The sequence below is a fragment of the Phasianus colchicus genome, chromosome 3 (genome assembly GCF_987193195.1).
Source record: "Phasianus colchicus chromosome 3, bPhaCol1.hap1.1, whole genome shotgun sequence".
Taxonomy (NCBI): Eukaryota; Metazoa; Chordata; class Aves; order Galliformes; family Phasianidae; genus Phasianus; species Phasianus colchicus.
In genome coordinates, this window is record NC_143438.1 from 42,881,850 (window position 1) to 42,904,202 (window position 22,353).

Here is a 22,353-nt window from a genome sequence, read left to right on the forward strand (position 1 = left end):
TAAAAGTAATTGGTATTTTTCACATAGATGCTATCTTGGTGGATGGGTCTTTCACACTTCATCACCAAAGGAAATAATGCAGTATTTGTAAGCATTGCAAGTATGAATGATGTCTGACTATACGTGATAAATTTTAGATCACTAGAATCAATCCACTAATAAACCAGATTTGCCATTTTGAAAATTCAACTTATTTTAAAAAGACAAAAGATTTTTCTAGTTTACATTGCTTGCAGTTCACTTACTTACAACACAGACTGTTATGTTTGTGTAGCAGTTTATGTATGTGGAGCAAGACAGCACTGTGAATAAACACAATCACTGTCCCATGTAAAAAAAAAAAAAAAAAAAAAAAAGTCTTGCCCAATGTAAACAGCACCAGCTGTAAGGCAGTAGCTAGTCTGTAACCAGCAACAGTCCTGTCCAGACACAGACAATTATGCCTTAACTACCTTCCCAAAGCCAATCTGCCAGTCTCCCAGCTAATTACAGCCAAGCACTCACTGCCTGCACACTGAGCTCCCACATTTCAGTTTGCTTTTTTTTTAGAAGGAAACTCTAAAACCTCTATAAAGCATCTGGATGCTATATGCAGGCTCACTGTATTCCTTTACATTTCATTCACTGAAAACAAATGAATGGTTTGCTAAATATGGTTCAGTCACAAGGAAAAACTCCTCTGAGACCAGGTATTTAAACAAAAACAGCATTCCTTCAAGCTCATTCTTAACTTCTCTCCCTCTTTCCTTTTGTGCAAAAGGACTGAGGCTATCTAACTAATCTCACTGGACTGATCCCTATCTCTTAAAAGACCATGTCAAGGTAGAGCTTCTCACCCTCCCCTCCCACTCAATTTTTATGCTGACTTGAAAGCTACACACTTACCTGCTCTGGGTGACCAAGATGGACAACTGCCATCCTTGGCCTCCTGTGTACTGATAAAGATTCAGGAAGTTCCACCAGCGGTAACTTGTCATAGAAATTAGAGCCTAGCGCCTACTCATGGTGCATGCTTTTCTTTAACTTTCTGAGCCCAGTCAGACAAGACTTCAGTCTGACTTACTTGTCCTCAGTCTGAAATGGCAACAGCTCAGTATTTAAACATGGCATTATGTACTGAGATTGTCTACTTGGTCGATAATTAAAATTCCATTGCCCTTCAGCTAAACTGATCATTTAAATGTCACCTCTAGAACCAAAGCTTAATAGTAAGCATTTGAGATACAATTAAGAATTATTCACAGAAATATAAATACCATTATAAAACGCTTTTTCACTAGGCTTCTTCCAAAGATAAATACACTGCTGACATAGAATAGAGGACACATTGTATCTAGACAAATTATAGTTTAATGATTACACCTTTAGCATGTTGACAAATGCTGGCGATTGTCATTCTGAAGCAATGGCAAAGTAGGTGGAACTAAAACCAAGAAACACTCACAAGCCCTTTATTTAAAGTAGTACAATTCCCTGCAATCGAGGCTTCCCCAAGGCTGCAGTTTGGGCTGGCTGATTCTGCTTAAGAGAGATGATTTTTATCTTCAACATTTGTTCATCTTAAGCAGCTTCAACAGGAGAGTTCCCACTAATCTTCACAGCACAAGGATTGGACTTGCTCTGAACTGAGAAGACAGGAGCTGTAATTTAAAAAGACCCTAAAACAGTTACCAAGGGATGACATTTGCACACCTGTATCTGATGTGCAACATAAGCATAGTGATCACTGGGGGGTGGGAGAAATAAATTGGGAAGGGGAATGAAATCATTTTTCACAGCATATTTGCTTTGTAACTAAGAGTGATTTGCAGGCCTCTCTCTGAAAACTTCACATCTCAAGTATTAATGACATCTTGCTATGCATACCAACAAGAAGTTGCTGCAGTAAAATATATGCATCAACATGTGCAACATGTTAAAATGCTACTTAAGAATATAAATAAAAGCTGTAATATGCTGTATAAGAAACACAAGCATTTCCTGTGCACTTAGAATATGTATTTGTACTGCATTTGGTCAAACTGCACTTAAAAATCAGTAAGTATTTTCCTAAGTAAAGTCCTCAAGATTTATAAAGTATTTAAACTATAGAGTCAACTGTTATACAAAGCATTTTTCCACATTCCTCATCCTCTTCAGCCTTGACAAAGAACTGAAAAGCCATTTAAGGCCTGGACCAAAGAGAGTAAGCCTTTGAAATCCAAGAAACTAAGAAGGCTATTAACACTTACTTTTGCAAAGGCACAGAAAAGATCCGTCTCAATACAATCTGATGATTACCACACTTAGGACTCATTTTTGCAAACTCACAAAGTAAGAAACTGGAACAAGGAAAGCATAAAGCCGTTTTGGAAGATTAGAAAAGTTAGCTTGAAAGGGTTCAAACTTTGCAGACATTTTAGATGGGCACACCAGAAAAGGCAGTGAAAATTACTATAAATTGCTGAGATGTTCTTAAAATTAGAGTAGCAACAGACATGCTGCTTCTGTTTGAAAGAGAAGTATCAAACACCATATTGCTTGAAGTTAGAACACATGGCATGTCACTTTGGCCCCATTTTTTAATTCTTTACTGTGTCTTCATGTTGAGCCCTAACATTAAGCCTTCCACATTCCCCTCATGACTGATATAAAATGCTCAAGCAAGATGTCGACTCAAAAGAAACTAAAGCTAAGAACTTTGATTCTATTTGCCACCAGTTTATATGGTCTTCATATACAACACATGAAGCATTAAATTTTTAGTAGCTCTGTTAAAGTGCTGTATTTTAACTAACATTATTGTAGGAGGACAATTGTAAGAATTTGTGATTTAAGCTTTTTTTTTTTCCCAGATATAAACTGCATTGAAATTTGGATTCAGTATTCCACAGCTACTTGCTTCTTCCTGTGACACAAATAGCACCATTATCAAAGTGAAAGAAAAAGAGTTATCAGACCTCTGCTGATGTCCCCACAGGGACTGGATGGTCACTCTCTATGCCATGGGAATTCTCTGTTGATTACAAAATGCTCCATCTCAAGCCATGCCATCATGCTGCACTGGGGTTGCCATCATGTTGCTGACTGGGATGGAGCAAACTTTCTCCAAAGATGAATCAAGCAAGTAAGTCTGTATGGCTGAGAGAGAAGATCCATTCCGAAAGAAGCCCAACAAGAAGATCATCATGGAATGGCTTAGAACTGGGAGAAGCTAAAATCTATGCATGCATGAGATACCAAAGAAGCCCAGAAGTACTTGTAAAGAGCAGTCTAAGCAAGCAGTGACAGCTGACATTACACACAGGACAGCACTTTCTATGTCCTAAGTCTAGAACTATCCAATGAAACCTTTCTAAGTATCTAAAAAAAGGACTTCTCTATACAATTATGGTTCATTGTGTCTTTCTTTATATTAAATTAGAGAAGGACCACTGATGTACAAGGGGCAGAAATACCACTGTTAACATCAATGATGACTTCATATGCTATCTAATAAAATTTAATACCTTATAGAGGACTCAGTAGTGCAAAACTTAACCTGCACAATCATGTTCTACTGAAGTCTGAAAGACATTTTTAAAAGAAAAATGCACTGTAGGGATGGAACAAATGAATTAAACAGATTATTCAATGAAAACATAAAAAAACTTCCGAACAGGGAGCATACCTAACATGAGGTATTTGTGACCTGTGAACTGAAACTCAATACTTCAGAGTAGTTTGCATAGTAAATATATTCAAACAACATGTGCTTTTTCTAAAAGTGGAATGAACTCTTTTTCCAAAGCAAGGCAAATCAAAGTCAGTTTGATGCAGATAGTAGGAAACAAATATTAAGAATATTGTCAAAGTTAGTAAAGAAACCTGCAGAGATCTGTACCAAAGTACAGGAGAGACCTCCAAACACTATTGTGGAAATCCAGACCAGTTCAGACTAGACCAATGTGCCTAATGACACACCAGAAATCTCTTATCAGTAGAAAGCCTTGCACTTGGCTTGTCTAGACAAGAGGAGGGGGAAGAGCTCCAGCTCTGAAAACAAGCCAGCACGATCCTTCTTTCACAAATAACATTTGAAAGCTATGCAGTTTTCCTCTCCATTTTCAAGTGGCAATTAGTGAAACATCAGTAGGTTGGTCAGCAAGGCTCTAACTACAGCTAAACTTGAAGCAGATGACAGCTATTGGAGGTTGAAAAACACAGCCCTCCTTATAATTACAGCTTACTACATTTGTAATTATGTCTGGAGCATAATTTGAAAATGTATCTTGCCAATATACTGATTCTTAAGTCTTAATAAACACACTTCTAGGTATAACTAGACTATCTTGGAAAAAATGAATGCCAAGAATACTATGATGTACATATCCCATTTTTATGAACTCTATGTATCTAGTACCAACGGGCATATTGCTCGTAAGTTTGAGGTAGATGCTCATTCGCATCTATGTACAAATATTCATTAGTATACAAATGAACGCATTCAGAATCATTAATTGTAGGTTCTCTTTCAGCTGCAACAGCAAGAGATGAATTTGCCTCATGATACAAAAAGAATTTTCTCATTAAGAGGCTTCTTTTCCTGTAAAATGCAAGATCTGCTATTGTATGTGACTATTTTACGCTTTCTGTGCCTATCCAACAAGATAATTTTATCCTTGCATTCAACTTAATTATTTTAGACTTCATTTACACTTGACTTCATACATATGAAGAGCATTCCTATTGTTTTGTCATCACACTTACTGTAGGGCATTTTTAATTATAGCTAAGTGCTGTTTGTTTTTCTAACGCAAGTCCAACCACAGGCCAAAAAAAAAAAAAAAGCAATGAAGTGTCATATTGAAAAAATATGGTGTTTTAGACCACTGCTATGATGCATGTCACAGCTCCTTATTTAACAGGTCTGAGATTGTTATCTGACCCAGAGCCATAATTCTACTTCATCCATTCAGATAATAAAAAAATGTATTCGCACACCCAATGATCTAAAACTGTTACCCCTGCACTACTGTAAAACAGTTCTAACCAACAAAATGAAATCCTAAATTATATCCAGGACTGGTCCACAGTAAAGACACTCCCAAATCCACTGAATTGGTAGCAATGCTGGCAGTACAGCCAGCAGAGGGTGATCAAATACCCTAGTGGAGTAACGTAAATTGAAGGCGAAAATCCTTGCCCTTGGGTCAATCTACATTCCAGAATAAAGGCCTAATTTCTGATTTCTTAAATAAGAACTTCACTTTAAATACGCCAACGTATTTCTTCATATAACCATTCAGATTTCAACACATAACAGCCTAAAAGAAAATATGTTTAAAGGGCATCATCACCTGCTGTAATGGTAATAAGAAGCAGAAGTAAATTGGGAGGGTGGGAGGCGCACACTTTCACCAGAGATTAAAGAAATATAAACCACAAATACCAGACTCAGTACAACAAAGCCCTGTTCAACCTCTGATAAACATCTGTCTGTGTATTATTTTTAATATTGTAGATTGTAGCTTTAGAATGGGAAATAAATCATAAATAGGAGGCAGTGTACACTAGGAACATGTTTATTTGGGAAAAAGCTTTGTTAATAAGGAAGATGGCAGGCTGCCATACGATCTAATAAAACTCCACTGGTGCAGGGAAAGGAGGGATAAATAGGTCTTTACAAAACAAAACAAAACAAAAAAATCCACTTCATAAAAAGAATGCCAAGCAGAATACCAGCAAAAAATGAAAGCAGGTCAGCTTATGTAGAATAAGAAACAAAGCTGTAATGCACAAAGGTCTGGCCTCTCTGCTCAAAGCCTCGTAGAGGAGAGAAGACTGTTCACAGAGTAGCACAAAATGGAGAATATGAGATGTTCTCTGCCCAGAAGAGATGACAACCTTAAAAACATGCTGTTTGAAAGGTTGCTGTTGATTCTAAACCAGTTTCATCTGCTCAGCTACTACCCTCTTCCAGTCTCTTGCTTTTCCAGCAATTGTTTTTCTGTGTTCTTCTTAGGGCAAAACCTGACACAATGCAGTTATACTACTTACTATTTATGCTAATACCTAAAGGAAATAAACATAATATTCTTACATTCTGGTAGCAAAATCTGCTATTCAGTTCATCGCTTCATGGACATTAGGACATTTTACTAGGCTTATCTTAATAGCCTAACTGCATTAGACATCATTGGGAAAACTGAAGGAACTCCTTTATTTTTGGATTTTTCAACAGAATCAGTTTCCATCTGTAATCATTTTTACTCATATGTACCCATGTCTGGTGTGAAAAGAAACAGAAAAGCATCCTTCTAGAATCCTTCAAGAGTATTATGAGAAGACTTTTCATTAGCACTGACAATTGTCTGCATCTTCACCAAATTCAAAAGACTCAATCACCATCTCATCCATGCAATCGATGTGCCTCCCCTGCTTCATGGCTGGGACAAACATCTGCCTTGAGCAGGTTCGATCAAGAAGGAAAAGCCAACAGTTCTCATCACATTACTCATCTCAAGCTGACAACCTCTCCAAGGTGAACTTGAAGACTATTAGGCTTACCCAATTAGTCAGTTTTTGCTAGGAGGGGCAAATAAAGGAATAGTTGATTTACTGCCATCTTCGGGGATATATTTTTCTGTTTTATTTTTCATTTATCTTTCCATAAAACAGCAAGACAGTATGAAAATGCTTCAAAAACACTTGCAAACAATATGTCAAGACCTTCATTCTATTCCGAATATATATATAAATCTGCAGCTTGGCTCAAAATGTCCCCTTGTAGTCTCCCCTCCCCTAGGAAATAATATGATTTTAATATTTTGTCAACAACCATCTATTTCTTAATTACACTAAATCATATTCTATTTTACTTACAGTCAATTAGAAAAAATAAATAAGTATATACAAATTGCATATTATAGTAGACACTTGATCATATCCATTTTAAGGCTTAAGTTCACTGCAATGCTAATCCGCAGTCTCAATGCAGTCTTTAATCCTCAAATTTGCCTTGTATAATAATTTGGACATGGCCGTGGCAATGCTTTAGCAATGTTCTATTTTAGCATGTTTTATAGTTCAGAGCCTAAGATCTGCATCACCTTTGATGTAAGTCTGGTTGTTTTTTTTTCAGAAATACAGGCACTGATGGTGGCTGGCTGCCCTTTTACCAACTTGCTTTTCTTGAACTGCCAATCACCAGTTTATGTTCATATAGCACTGAAACTCCCAAACTTCTGAACCAAAAGTCCCTTGCTCCTTAACTGTGTACAGACTCCTCTGCACTTGCATCAGAGTAGCCTGTCACCTTCTCCATCCACAGAGCTTCTGCAGAAACATCCCCCTCAGCATCACGTGCCCTTGGGGAAATATTTTCCCTGATCCTGACCAGCCCCAGGCCTGTCAGCCCCTGCCCCAGCCAGGCCGCAGGAGGGCCAAGCTCCAGCTCCCCACAGCCCTGCCCGGCCACAGCCTTCCTGCAGCCAGGCCCAGCTGCAGGCCCACAGCCCAGCCCTGCCTTTGGGGCCGGCTCTGCCCTCATGCTCCCAGCGGCGTCACTCCTGGCTGGGGTGGTGGGATGGTCCTGGCTGCCAGCCTCAGATGTTCCTTTATGTTCTAGCAAATTTCCCCCAGTCGAGTATGTGGAAGGTGCGTTGGTGATTCAGCTAATGACACTCTCATTTTCAGTTGTGAAATTACATGAAGAGACGATTAAAAATACATTAAAACTGTACCTTATAATTTTTGTCAAGCACAATGTTGTTATCACGGGCAACTGGAGATGGGAAGAAATTGGTACATGCAAATGAGATTTTCTTAACTTATCGTTCTCCTTAGTCATAAATCAAAGAATTCCCGAATTATGGTAAATATTTAAAAATTATCTTAGCTGGTTTTCATCTTAAGAAATCTTAATAATCTCAAGCAGTGCTACTTGCCAGGCTGCTGGAGTGCTGCATACATTGGATTTTTGGGGAATATTGCCTGCATAGCAAATAGTTCAAGAGTAGATCATTTGATCAGGAAACATCACAACCTTTGAATCAAGCGAAGTACCAACTAAAGCACATCTCTTCACAGATGCATTGCTAAGCATTGAGCTCTCAAGGGAGGCACCAAAATGCAGAGAAATACCATCCTCACATACAACACAGAGTATTACTGCAGCAAGTGGGGGTCTGCTGATACAGGGACTTCATTTTCCATCTATGTGACATTTAATGCAGACAAGAGCATGCCATGTTATCAATCTCATACTGATGATAGCATTTTTTTTTTTCCACATAGTGTGTGTACTGAGTAGAAAATACCAAAGGAATAAATGTATTTACCACATGCCAAGATACAGGGCAGTTACAGAGTTTCCAATGGAAACTGAATTACAGATTTTAATGTAAAAAAGAGCTCTCTCTTCATTTCTCAGATGTATTTGGATTGTGCAATGTTCACTACCGTGACTAATGACAAGTTTTTTTATTACATATTATGAAGACTGCTGTTAGTTGTGTCTACCAGCTAACAGCTCTCCAATCCACACCACCAGAGTCACGTGTTCCTGTCATAAACTCCTTGTTACAGCTCATCTTTATACTTAAAACATGGCTTCCCTTTAAAACAAGTCCAGTTATCTAAGGAAGGTCTAATTCACATCACTCTGCCTGAGTATTCATTTAAAATTTGTAAGTCAAATAATACACAGAGTATGGCCAAACAGCTTGCTTTCACTGCTTGCACCTTACAGTATAGTCAATGTTTTTTCACTAATAATTGCATGATGCCACTGATTATTTAATTCTTCAGTCTTTATTCAACTCTAAAAATGAATCACTCACTTCATTCACCTTAGTACCTTTCCCAGAAGGCTGGATTTTTGTGGCTAAGCTTTTGAACTATGTAACATGTTTTTCCTATCGTAAAATTATTCTTCTCTACCTCTTGCTTTCTCCTTCAGCCAATTTCCATTAGCACTCACTCCCAAATACATACTGCATTGCAAATGTACACAAACTCCCACCTATTTGCACCTACATATAATAGTGAAGCTGGTAGTCGTTAGGGCTGCCTAACATTTTCCGCTATAAAAGCCTCAGTGAGTCCTTCCCATGTGCAAAGAACGCAGCAGGTTCTTGAGGTTGAGCAGGAAGAACAGCCTCAGGCTACAGAAGCGCCTTTTCGTGGTCCTAGGAAATTCTGTCCTGCTCTTTACTGAACAATAATTTATTTTTTGTAAAAAAAAATAAAATAAAATTTGCACTTATTTTTCCATTGTCTGTGTCAGAAGAGTTTCTGGCAACATTCCCAAATAACAGAAAGACATAGACACAGTGAGGCTCGGATGATATCGCTGCCAAACCATACTGTGACAGCAGGGGAGCTGGCAGAATAACTGTGGTGGGGAACAGGGTGAGCTCTGCTCCCCCAGGCTTTCACATGCTACTTCAATTCCACTTTCAGGTAGCAGTGCCACCAAGTACAGTCAATGCCTCTGCCCTCAGATGCTCTTCTTCTGCCCACAGTGCTCCCAACACTGAGTGCACAGGACAGGCAAACAAGTGGGCAGACATGTGACTGCACCACAAAGAGGAAAGTCAGTGTTTTATCATTTGAGGGTGCTTCATTTAGCAACCTAAGCAGCATAATTTCAACAAAGATTTTTTCACACTACATCTATGCAATATTGTTTAAGCATCACTAACATCTATTTGGCCATACAGCAGCACTTTAACCAAGATTACTTCACAATTTCCCTGGTCAAAGTGCTTACAAAGTGGATAATGCAGAAAACATCGGTATCAATGTCCCAAAGAAATCTCTATTACATAAATCTTACTGCTCTTCAAGCTGTATCACAGAAAAAAAGTAATAAGTAGGAACAGCACATGATGTTGAGGTACAGGTTAGATATTAGGAAAAATTCTTCTTAGAAGGAGTAGTGAAGCCCTGGCACAGGCTGCCCAGGCAGATGGTGGGCTCACCATACCTGGAGGAGTTCAGAAACCATGTGGATGTGGCACTGAGCGACCTGGGCTAGTGGGCATGGTGGTGGTGGTGGGCTGGTGGTTAGACTAGATGATCTTAGTGGTCTTTTCCAACCTTAACGATTCTATGAGTCCATCTATGTACCATGCAGCATTCTGAGAAACTCTACAGAACAGAAAATCAAAGTCATATATACCATGGCAGATACAAAGTGTGAATGAATACAAAGGCACAGATTTGACATTCTGCAGTCTCTCTTTGATGAGCCTAGGCCATGACAACACAGCAGGCTGTCAGCAGCAATGAAAGGTCCCACTGGCACTCCCAGCGGAGTGATTGGGAAGGTTGGGACCAGGGGCAGAGGGTGAAGAGGGGTGCTGAAGTTTCCAGGCCTGCCAGCGAGGCCCAGTCTGTGCAGAACAACCGCACACCAGACCTTGGTGCAGCAGCACAGTCTGGCACCCAGCTGGCAGCCATCACTGCCTCATTCTAAAGCAAGCTTTGAAAAAGAGCAAGACGTGGTTCACACTGAAGCCGTGGTACCAGCTGAACCTACACACCTGAGGGTTGACAAGCGGTCATGCATACGTACATGTGCAGTCAAGGTTTAGGGGACCACAGACAAATGATGCTGACTTTACTGGTAAAATGTGTGTCACATCTAAGAGCCAAACTGCATTTGATCTCCAAATCATACCTCAAAATCCTGGCACATTAGGTCAAGCTCTTCTGGTCATGACTTCTGCCTGTGGCTTGTCTTCATGGCCAGACTGGTAGCTGCCATGTTTGGCATGCAGCTCAGCCACACCAGCCCTGAGATAGCAACGTCTGTCAGAGGAACGGGACAGCTGGTGATAACCATTTCAGCCACCTGATTGTAATCTGCCATTCTGTATGCCAGCATCCCTATAGAACTTGTTGGGTGTAGACAAGAGATGGGCTAGGACCAACCTCTGGTTAGAGCTCAAGTTATCAGTGTATCAATCACATGTTAAAGCATATTTAAAATTACACAAGTGATCCACTGAACACAGAGAACCACCCAAAAATATACTATTCACTGACAGAATAAATAGCCAGAGCATCGTTAACTCAAGAGCAGTTATAACTGTATTAAAACTGTGGGTGAGGTAGTTTGTCGCATGTACCACCTGCTCATTATTACTAATGTTGTCGGAAACAGTGATAGATTTCTGTGTTTTTATAAACCAACATAATTAAACTGAGGTCAGCTTCATAGCACTGATCTCTCCTCTGATTTCAAATACGGATCTATTTATAACAAAGTGAGAAAGCAGCTAATAAAGAATACTGCTGATTTTCACAAAAAAAAAAAAAATAAGGAACAAAATATGTGTTAGAGCTTCCCTGTACGGTCTATCATGTCCCCATAATTAAGGCTCATTCAGCATTTAAAAAAAAAAAAAGAAGTTGAGATATTAAGAAAAAACATCTAAACAAATTCATTTTCCTTGTTGTTAGCAAAGATGTATTTAAAACACAATGTTTTACTATTGAATGATATTCTAACACGTTACAGTTCTTCCTGAGAGGGATGATCATTTTGAAATCCAGGCTGCAGATTAAAATCATGATATGTTTTGCACATACTACACTCAGACAGCTGAATATAAAAAGAATAACAGCACACCCTCAGGAAAAAGAAAGGAGGCTTACCAGCTACTTAGATAAGGTAAAGAGCAATCTAGCACACAAATATTTGGGAATCAAATTCAAAGGGGAGTGAAACTATGACATAATATAACACTGGGCTCCCTGGCTTTTTTTTACTCTTAGCCCAATTAAGGTCTCATCTATTTACTGATAGATAACTAAGGCTACAATTAAATGAAGACTGTGAATGCATTAGCACTTTTTAGTAAGTCTGTGCACCAAACCTCTTGGTTGCGAGGTTGGATTTGAGATGATCATTTAAATTGGTAGGTAAGAGTAAAAACATTTAAAATTGCTGGCTGTTAAGAAAGAGGCTCACAAAGGAGTAAGTGAAGAAAACAAAATTATGGTTTTAGTTTCAGAAGAGTAGACTAGGGTCCTTCATTCTGATAATCACCATTTTGCTGTCTTTAGAAGAGTACAAAAGACAAAACTTGGGGCAAAAAACATCTATTTGATGGCATCCAAAATGGGAGTAATTCACAATCTTACACTGCATTAAAATTAAGAGCAACACAGACATGGGGCGATGAATATGACAAGCTAAGCATCCCTCTCTTACTTCATTGACATGCAGGTCTGTCTCATTGCTGAGGTGGTGTTTGTTTGGTAGGCCACTGAACATACATTTCTCCTTAACGTATAATTTAAAGATCTTGCTTGATTACTTCTTTGATACTAAAGATGACCTATATAGAGGAAGATTTTGGATAGATACTGGAGGGGATGAGGATATAAAAGAGACATTAAAATAAGAGTAATTCTACTCCTTCTTATTTTCTTTATATATTTAGCAATTCATTCTCTCTCAGCAATGCTGTGGAGAGAAGTCAAGAAATATTACACGAATCCACACGATGAAAACTAAGCAACTGATATGAGAGAGCATTACTCATTAAATCACTTTAAAATCCTCTAGATCAGATCTTCAGCTTTCATGGGACTTCAGATTTATTTCACTTAATGCTTATTTATATTAAATGCCTAGCAATCAGCATGGAAACTCTTGCCTTTTGCATAAAGATTTCAGCAAGTGTCTTCTAAAATTCTTAAACTTTCAAGCCACATATCAAGAGCAAAACAGGGAAAGCACAACTTGATTAATAAAGGAACCGTAACAGTGTTCTTTTGAAATATTTTTCTTTGGAACATATAAACAAATACATCACAGAGAATTAAAACCAAAAAGCAAGGAAGTCTAATCTTTCTGTAGTCTTTCCTTACAAAGTTCAGCTTTGATTCATGCCATCAAATACAGACTTATGTTCTCATATAAATACATTTAATAGCAAACCCAAAATAAAGGCATTGTAGGCTAGAGTTTAGAGCACAAGTCTAGCCTAAAACGTGAAGAACTGACTCTATGACTCCTTTACAAAGTGTTCAGTCTATGAATCGTTTCATACTCTTTAAATATAAGGATAATGTTGAGTTCAATATTTTAATTCAGATTCATCACAACGCTATTGGATTATTGTACATGACAATTCCTCACAGGTCAGTAGGAAATATATTTCTCATTTTAAAACCATATTGTTGACACTGATTCTAAATCAGACAATACTGTACAGCATGCATTAGGTGATGAAGGCTGAAAAAAGCACATTCCAAACACACACAGAATACTCCTTCAGTGCTGAGCTACAATTCTCCGGCTTCCATTTTACTACTTGATGTATGCATACAAAATCATCAGGCTGAACAAGAGGAATGGCTTTGATTAATTTCATATAATGTTGGGGAGAAAAAATACTTGCTATGCTAGTGGTTGGACAAGGAAGCAGCCTGCAGCATGACACTACTACATTGCAACGTGTGAGAGATTTGGTCCTGTCACCAATGGATGGTCTCCCAGCTTGGAGCATCATGACGGGAATGCATAAGGTTGGGTATCAAAACAACCAAGGGTAAAAAGTACTATGCTGTCTTAAGTAACGATTACAGAATTTTTTCCTTCTGAAGTGTTAAAAGTCACTGAAGATTTTCTAGATTAAGAAACTGAAACAAGATTTCAATTATTTTCTTAGCTGCAGTTCTTGGCAAACTGAGTAATATTACCACGTCTCAGTGTTGACAACCAGTATTGATTATTAATTTTAATAATTTCCTAGTTTCTTTTTTTTTTTTTTTTAATCTCATCAACTATTACTTTGTTATCTGTACAGATTACCTCCATGGAACCTGGACATTCTGTTTCAGCTGTACCACACAGACAGCTATCAGATGACTTTCGTTTAGTCCAAACATTTACGCCTATCAAAGCAAAAGTAAAACCAAACATATCCATGGTCTCATCTTACAAGAAATGTCTATTTCTTTGTTGTTCAGAAGTGGTTCCAAATGTCCCTTTTAAACCATCTGCAAAGAACAATTGTGTGAGTGTATAACTAGCACTGCTGCTAGCGGACCTTTACCTTGTTTATTTTTCATTTCCTGAGGCAGAATTGGCACCTAAAGGAGAAATTCTGAACAATATCTTCTTAGAGAACTAATCCATATTCTTCCTGTATCTTTCAGTTCTTTCAGGATCGCATTTCTATGCCCAGTGAAGTCAGTAATAAAGCTGTGTTCACTACAAGACTGCAAGGATCAGAATTTCAACGAGGAAGGAGGAAAAATTGTAAATTTCTTACACCAATATACAAGAATGTCTTTGTCCCTTATGACAATTTCCCCAACTACTTCAAATTAAAGTAGTCAGATAAACGAAAATGATTTATTTCTGTGTGAAATAAATGAATATTAGCAGGGAATGTAAGACATCCTAAGGATGGAAAGCTGCTATGTGCACCGTCTGAAATACGGAGCATCACAGTCGATGTCAATTGTCTGTGACACTGTCACCTCTCCACCCTAGAGGCTGTGCAACTGGGCCTGCCAAAGACAGCCATCAATGCACAATGGCTCTAGAATAGTTCAGAATGAAAAAATAATAAATTTAATTGTATTGCTAAATTACTGATTTAGGAGAAAGGTGTGAAGGTTTGGAAGAGCTGCTCTGAGAATCATCATGATGAACACCACAAGCCCCCGGTACCTGAGAAAGATTTTGAAGAGAAATAAAATTAACAACACAATTTGTGGACATATGAGTCCTGGTTTGTAAGCTATAGGTTGTCTTTGTTATTCTATTTCCAGTACATCAGAGAAGGCTAATTTCAAAAGGACCTACAAGTGAACAGAGACTAGTAACTCTTGGCTTAATCTCCTATTAAAACATGAACAGCCAGTTTATTTTATTGCTAGTTCAGCCATTAGTATCAATGGGTCACGGGCTCAAATTCACTTTCATTGGCAATGTGTCCTCAGTCCCTAGCACAGGGGTGATAATATGTCTCTCAACAGTTCATGTTGGGACTGTAATACACCCATAACAGCACTTCCAATAGGATGTAGGAGTACACCTTGAAACAGAGATCATGCCTTTCTGTGGCTGTGTGCCAGTACTACACCAACTGATGCTCCCAAATTCCAAGTGAGCAATCAGCAATCAGCGCAAGATGCTGATGGAAAAGTCTCTTCTGCAGTAGCCATCATAAATTGTGCAGGTGTATTTGCAGCACATAAAGGGTCCAGGTGCCTCTCCCAGTTCCTCTGTTCCAAAAATATGAACAGGATAATTAAGCATGTCTAGGATTCACTGAGCTGGCAGATTTAGTATTGAAGGAGAACACCTTGTACAGTAAGCAAAGTCCTGATGCGTGCAACATTACCTGCAGGGGCAAAGGAGACAGCAGTATTCATGGATCAGCTTTCCCCCTATGTCTCACATCCAGTGTTTTTCCCTTTTTCTGTCATCCTGCAGAAAATACCCTTACTTACAACAACAAAATTTTCAGACTGAACAAATATTGATCAAGTCATAAGTTTAGATGGCAATACCAGCTAGCTTCTGAAAATGAGCTTCACGGGTACTTTTAATTTCTTTGTCATCACAGTAGCCAACAGACACCGATCTTTCAGGATTAAAATTAAACCAAGCTTTAAAATATTCACAACAAAATTTATTTCCATCTATAATGCAAAGGGAAAAATCAGATTTTGTGCCTGAGTTGTTAAATTGCCATAGCTGACTTTAGTTGACTTCTGACTGCCATCACAGAAGCAATACTCGTTACATAGGATTCAATACAGAAACCAGCTCCATTGCATTCAGCATGAAAACGATACATTGCAATTGATGAAAGGTCTATTCTTGATACTAACAATGTTACTTAGCAAGGTAATAAATCATAAGATGGAAAATTACCCTGGAACATAAACTTGAAGTTTCTTATACATTTGTAGAAGTTCTCAACTTACTTGCACTTTGCACCTTAGTCAATTCCCCCTTAAAATTGATACCTCTAGGCTTTGTAAGGTACTTCATGAATGTAGAAAATACGCTGTGTCTTAAAACTCTCATTTCAGAAAATGTTACAAGCTTCCAGGTTACTAGTTTAATACAAAATGAAAAAAGTTACTGTAGCAACTCTTTTCCCCCCTCTTCATTTTTTAGTATTAAAATTTCTCTTCTAAGGAAGAGCAGTGCTGAGAGAATTGCAAAATGTGTTCAAGCAGTTGCAAAACAAATCCCTTATACGATGGCTCATGCCAGTTCTCCATAGATTAATTGTAAAGCTAGAATAAATGAGTGATTGTAACACAGTATTTGGAGCCCAGACAAGATTTCAAGATTCCTAACCCATTTAAATTCCTTATCAGTAATTATAAGTTTCCTACTACCTTTCTGTTCATCCCTTCACAAACAATTGCAATATCTTGCTACCCTCCATGGGGAAGCATTTTATGCTGTAAGTAGAGACCCTTTAGATAGTCTGATGACAGAAGGTTTCTAACTGAAGCTAATATATTTTTATAATAATAATCACCGTTCCCATAGGAAGAGAAACAGTGGACTTCAAAAAAAATAAAAATAAATAAAAAATAAAAAATAAAAAAAAATCTTGGTCTCCTCCACTGTGTGGTGCAACTTAAAATGTACACAGCAGCTCTCACAATGGCAGAAGGTACATTCCAACCATTTGTTCCTCAGCATGGCTCTACTACAGACCCCACTGCAGTCAGCTTGGTCAAGCCCTAGCAGAAGGACCGTCAGAGCCTTTCTATACTCCCTAGCAGAAGCCAGTCTCTGTTTCAAGCAGTGAGCTGTACGCAAGGGGACATCACGGTTTCCAATAAAGGCCTCTTCTGACCCCTCAGGGTATGAGACAGAAAGCTGTAAAGCCATGTTCTCACGGTACCAACTGGACCACAACCATGAGCACAGACAATAATTCTTACTGAGAGGCTCTTTCCTGGACATATTATCAGAAAGAGGTGGGAAAGTGACAGAGACACAGGGCAGTTATAAGCAGACCAGTACTTCATTATCTTCTGTGTATTGATTGTGTCGCCATTAGTCCCAAAAATGTTCCTGTGCAGAAGCTACTAGTGGAGAATACACAGAGCTCTGAGAAGAGCCAGGCATCAGGAGGAAGGAGGAACATTCAATCTGACAGAAAACTGCAAGTACTACGATGAAGAAAGTGAATTACCCGCTTTGGGAGAATTCTCTTTGTGAGGATGCAAAGCTGTAGTCTGTGCCCCTGAAGCCAGGATGACTTGACTGAGGAGCATGAAACCAAGATTTAAATTGATCATTTGAATTGCATATGACAGGCCACAAAATAAATATTTTGGCTACCAATAAGGTGCGTAGTGAGATCCATGGAGATGTGAACAGAAGCAGCAGAAAAGCAAATCACAGGCTCAACTGCTTCATCAGGTTTACTGAACAGCCTGATTTGAGCTTAGGTAGAACAGTCTGCCCTTCTGGCTATACCCAGAGTGAGAAAGGACAACTCTGCCTTGAAAACGTGAAGGGAGAACTTGTCACAAAGGGAAATGGTGGAAAGAAACTCTAACTCAGTTGAAGAAAATAAGAGTGTGTGTCCTGAATGGCAAATGCTGAAATTACGACGTTGTGGTTTACTGTAGATGTGGCAGTTTAATCAATGCAAGCTTTAAAAAGAAACAAGTTATGTTTTAATTGATCAGCTGATAAAAGTGGAAAAAACAGACAGCATTCGAAACACACAGACACGTCCTTCAGGGAGCTGAAGGAGGGACTGCAATGCATACAGCTTGTCTGTGCTTTCCAACTAAACCAGATGGACTAATGAAAGAAACTACCACTCCCTACAATCTCTGTCTTGTAGAAATTGCTAATACAGAGATGCATGGCCCAACATCAAATAATTCACAGCAAGTAGAACAGCTCATGTCAGTAACACGACTACCCATGAGATCAGCAGAGACACAATGCCTTCCCACGTCACCATAAGTCACTAAAGGAAACAATCTCCAAATACTTCTCAATAAGGTCCAACAGAATAAATCTGAAGATAAACATTGCATTTGACACGCTATACATCCATGCACCTGCTAATATAAATACCTGAACTCCAAATCATACATAATTTACTCTTCATGACACCTACACTGGTAGGTCAAGAGCAGATGCAGAGGAATTAGGAAAGCAATCATTCCAAACTCCAACTACTTTGCCATAGAAAGTAAAATCTAAGATTATCTTTTCCAGCAAAATGACTTGGAGACTAAGAAAAGAAAAACAAAGTTCCCTCATATCTTCAATTTGAAAATCATCATAGCTTTTCTGGTCAGTTTTATTTTAGCCTTTGTTTCTTTTATGTTTTTCTTCATATTTTTTAAATATCTTATTCTCATACTAAATTTTATGCTATTTTAAGGATGCAGCTTCAGATCTCCTTAATTCTCCTTAACACACAAACTCTGAAATACATAAATCCAATGATATGTTATAACCACTGCAAATCCTTATGAAGGCTACTTCTGCAGTAAAATTTAACCAAATAAAAAAAATCAACAGTATATTACTTTCAGCAAAGTTGCAGAATAAACTGAAAGTAATGAGGCAGGAAAAAAAAAGGAGAGTGTTATTATGTCATTTCACAGTACATAATTCAGTCGTTTGGAATCACAGAATGGCTTAGGTTGGAAGGGACCTACCTCAAGGATCATCGAGTTCTGACCCCCCCACTACAGGCAGGGCTGCCAGCCACTAGATCAAGTACTAGATCAGATTATCTAGAGCCCCATCCAACCTGGCCTTAAACACTTTCAGGGATGGGGCATCTACAACCTCACAGGGAAGCCTGTTCCAGCACCTCACCACTCTCTCACTACAAAACTTCGCCCTGACATCCAATCTAAATCTCCCCTCCCTTAGCTTAAAACCATTCCCGCTTGTCATACCACTATCTACTGCTGTAAAAAGTTGATTTAACCAATGTTTATAAATACTGGAAGGCCACAATGAAGTCTCCCCACAGCCTTCTCTTTTTGGGCTGAACTAGCCTAGTTTCCTCAGCCTATATTCAGAATAGAGGTGCTCCATGTCTCCGATCATCTTTGTGGCTCTCCTCTGGACCCTTTCCACAGCTTTCCTGTGTTGAGGGCCCTAGACTTGGACACAATACTCTGGCAAAACAGAGGAGGACAATCACCTCCCTTGCCCTGCTGGCCACCCCTTTTCTGATGGAACCCAGGATACCACTGGCATTCTGGGCTGCAAGCACACACTGCTGGCTCATGTTCCGCTTTTCATCAATCGGGAATTCCCTAAGTTCTTCTCAGCAGGGCTACCATCATCAAAGGAATCATCAAAGACAACACTGGCAGGTGAGCACAGCATCAGCACATTAAAACACTTGTACAGTGATGAGAAAATACAAATGTTTCATAGTGGACCTTAGCAGTAACACAAACTCACTTTGTACTAAAGGCGTATCTGATTCTCTTTAACATTATGAGATTTGAAATATCCTTTTCTAAATGAACTGGACATATTACTCAATTTTGTCTTTTCTGGTAGATGCATTTAACAAAACTAAGTGTCCTTAGCTGCTCAAGCCTTATTAAAATGGGACCCCTTGTTCCATTTATACAAAGGCTACCTACTTTGTCCTTCATTAAAAAGAATTTCCGAAGAATAGTCTTTTGAATACAATTCTATCAAGGCATGCCTGCTGCAGCAAAGTCTGCAAATATATACATTACTCTCTCAGTTTAAGTTGTATATTTTTAAACCCTTGTAGTACTGTTAAGATATTGACAATATTGCACAATGTTCATCAATAAAGTAACATTTTTTAAGTTATAACTTTAAGTGCCTTTGTTAAATGATTTCTACTTTAATAACTAAAGGATTACGGTTCCATTCAATTTAATGATTCATAATTACCATGCAGATAAAAGAACATATGAGGTTAAAGCTATGACCATTAGCTGTAACCCAGACAGCGTAGCACTGTATGATTTATCTATTTTCTTCAAGAATAAAATTGAGGTATAGAGAATTACTATTACAGTATGAACAAGTACAGAAAGCTTGGGAGTGAACGCATGGAATAACAGCAAAAAGGAGAGGAAGGAAAAATGGAAGCAGATTGAGAGTTTATTTCCAAATATCTAAGAACTGCTTTCTCGGCATCATCATATAGTGTCTATGCAGTATCAAACTGATCCAAGTTTTAGACAGTGGCCCCATGTTTAAGAGGAGAAAAAGTAAGAATAGGCACACTAGACTTATGATACTCTCCTGAAAATAATCATGGCTCTTTCAGTTTAAACTGTTTCATGACTGGCAGGTTAAGGATAAGATTTCCAGAGTTTGTTCCCTTTACAAGTATTTCAGGTTTTTCTAACCCACTGATGGCAGAGCTTTCATTGTGGTGGTAAAGACAGAAATCTCCGTTAAAACAATCATGTCAACCACCGTATTCACATCTAATTTTATCTTCGGGACCAAAGAGTCCTCTGCAAGGCTTTACCTTGGAACACACAACCACAAGTCAGGCTTTGACATTTTTCTTCCATCTCTTCCCGCACAGTGTTTCCAGGTGACAGCCTCAATCTTTTTGATGAGAATTCTCCCCCCACTGCCTGTCCATGACTGGTTTTAATGCTGTTTTGTTTATGCAGCAGAAGATGGCCCCTAACAAACTGAAGAACCTTGAACGTACATTTAAAAATTTCCTGGAAGTGAAGGGCTCTTATGCTCAAATATTTGTAGGTTTTGGTATCTTGCGTGTTTGCTTTCCAAATTGATTATTAGTTCTGTTAAGAAATATGATCTCTCTACAAACCCTTTTCACATCAGAGAAAGCAGAGAAGTCACGTAAAAAATAAGCATTTTTGAAGCTCTTCAAAATAAGACTTGCATGGTGTTATAAGATCTATGTACTAAGTAACAAAGCAATGAGCCTGCCTGCCCCACATTAACCAACATCATAGTTTGCACTTCAAGATCCTTGAAGAAGGAGTGAAACTAATATGGGCAGCTCTATTTGTATTCAGCTCACTGTGTTTTGTTTTGTTCCCCTCCATTTCAATAATCCTACTCTCTAGTTGGCAATTCAGCAACAGATTTTTTAAAACCTTAAGTAATATGCTGTATTCTTTAAGCAGTTCTGTACCTCAGTACTTCCTTTTTCTCAGCGTACAATTAATACTTGTAGATAAGAATGGCTGATTGTGGCACAGATTTTATGGGTAGCTGTAATTCTTCTTCAGAGAGATTCTTTCCAGCAGTGCTGGCATAAAGCAAGCCTTCAGATTCCACACGACATCCTACTGACTTACACTTCTCAGGCAGTGAGTAAAGAGAATAAAGATGCAACAGAGGAAATACAAGAAAAGGGTGCAGCTAAATAAACTCTGACTTGGAAATAAAAATAAATAAATTAGCGCTTGTGGTTATAATCTCACCCCTCGTGCTAGGTTCAGAGGTTGTAGCTTTTAGTTCTTAGGTCAGCCATGCTTTCTAGATCACTCCGCATAAATATTTCATTCTGTGCCTTAGTTGACTATCTGTAAATGGAGGACAGCAATAACTATTACTCTCTGCTTCTAGTTTGCTTTTTTTTTTTTTTCCCCCTTTGTGATTTTGAGATTTTAAAATGGGCTGACTTCCCCTGTTTTAGCACAGCAGGGTTCTCATCTCCATTTAAGGCTCTTTGGTGTTACTGCAACACTGAGCATTACCAGCAGGAGCCATATGTGTGAGAACATTAACTTGTTTGAGAAGCAGAATAAGATGCTTTTAAAACAGCGACATACTTGAGAGATTGCACAAAAGCCACTAAGTCAATGCTATGTCACTTTTTCCATGCATACACTAAAGACGACACTGAACAAAAACATCTTTGTGCGTCATACTTGTTGACTTTATTGTTGGAGCTAAAGCCTGTTCCTTTTATTACACATAAACTCTACAACTCCTTCTATAAACAGCACCGATTTGGGCACAAAAGTTATGTTCTTTACGGAAATAAAAAATGTTTCTTTCGTTCACAGATGCCACCTACATCCTGAGCTAAGAATTGTGAAGTTTTGTTGAACTTACTCTTGCATTGTCATGGCAGGTCATGCGTCTCTTTGAATTCTTGCTCTGAGCAATGGAAGCAGATATCTGTACAGAATATTTCTTTTGAGATAAACAAATCAAGTATAATAAAGCTCAGAAAGGGGGAAAAGAGAGAGTCATGCACAAACTCCAATTTTTTCCTTTAAATCATGGACTGACTGAATACACAGCCAGGCTGTGAATTTGTCCTCAGCCAGTATAAATTACTCATTTCTACAGTCTAAGCCTGGAGGATATATAGACAATTCTCGAACAATTCAGACCCGAACAAGCCTTCCAGG

The 22,353-nt window shown here is 38.5% G+C and overlaps 1 protein-coding gene across 2 annotated transcripts in view; it reads right to left on the reverse strand.

Moving 5' to 3' along the window:
• LDLRAD4 (low density lipoprotein receptor class A domain containing 4) overlaps positions 1-22,353 on the reverse strand; it is a 262,875-nt gene that overhangs the window by 131,781 nt on the left and 108,741 nt on the right. The gene's annotated exons all lie outside the window — the stretch shown is intronic.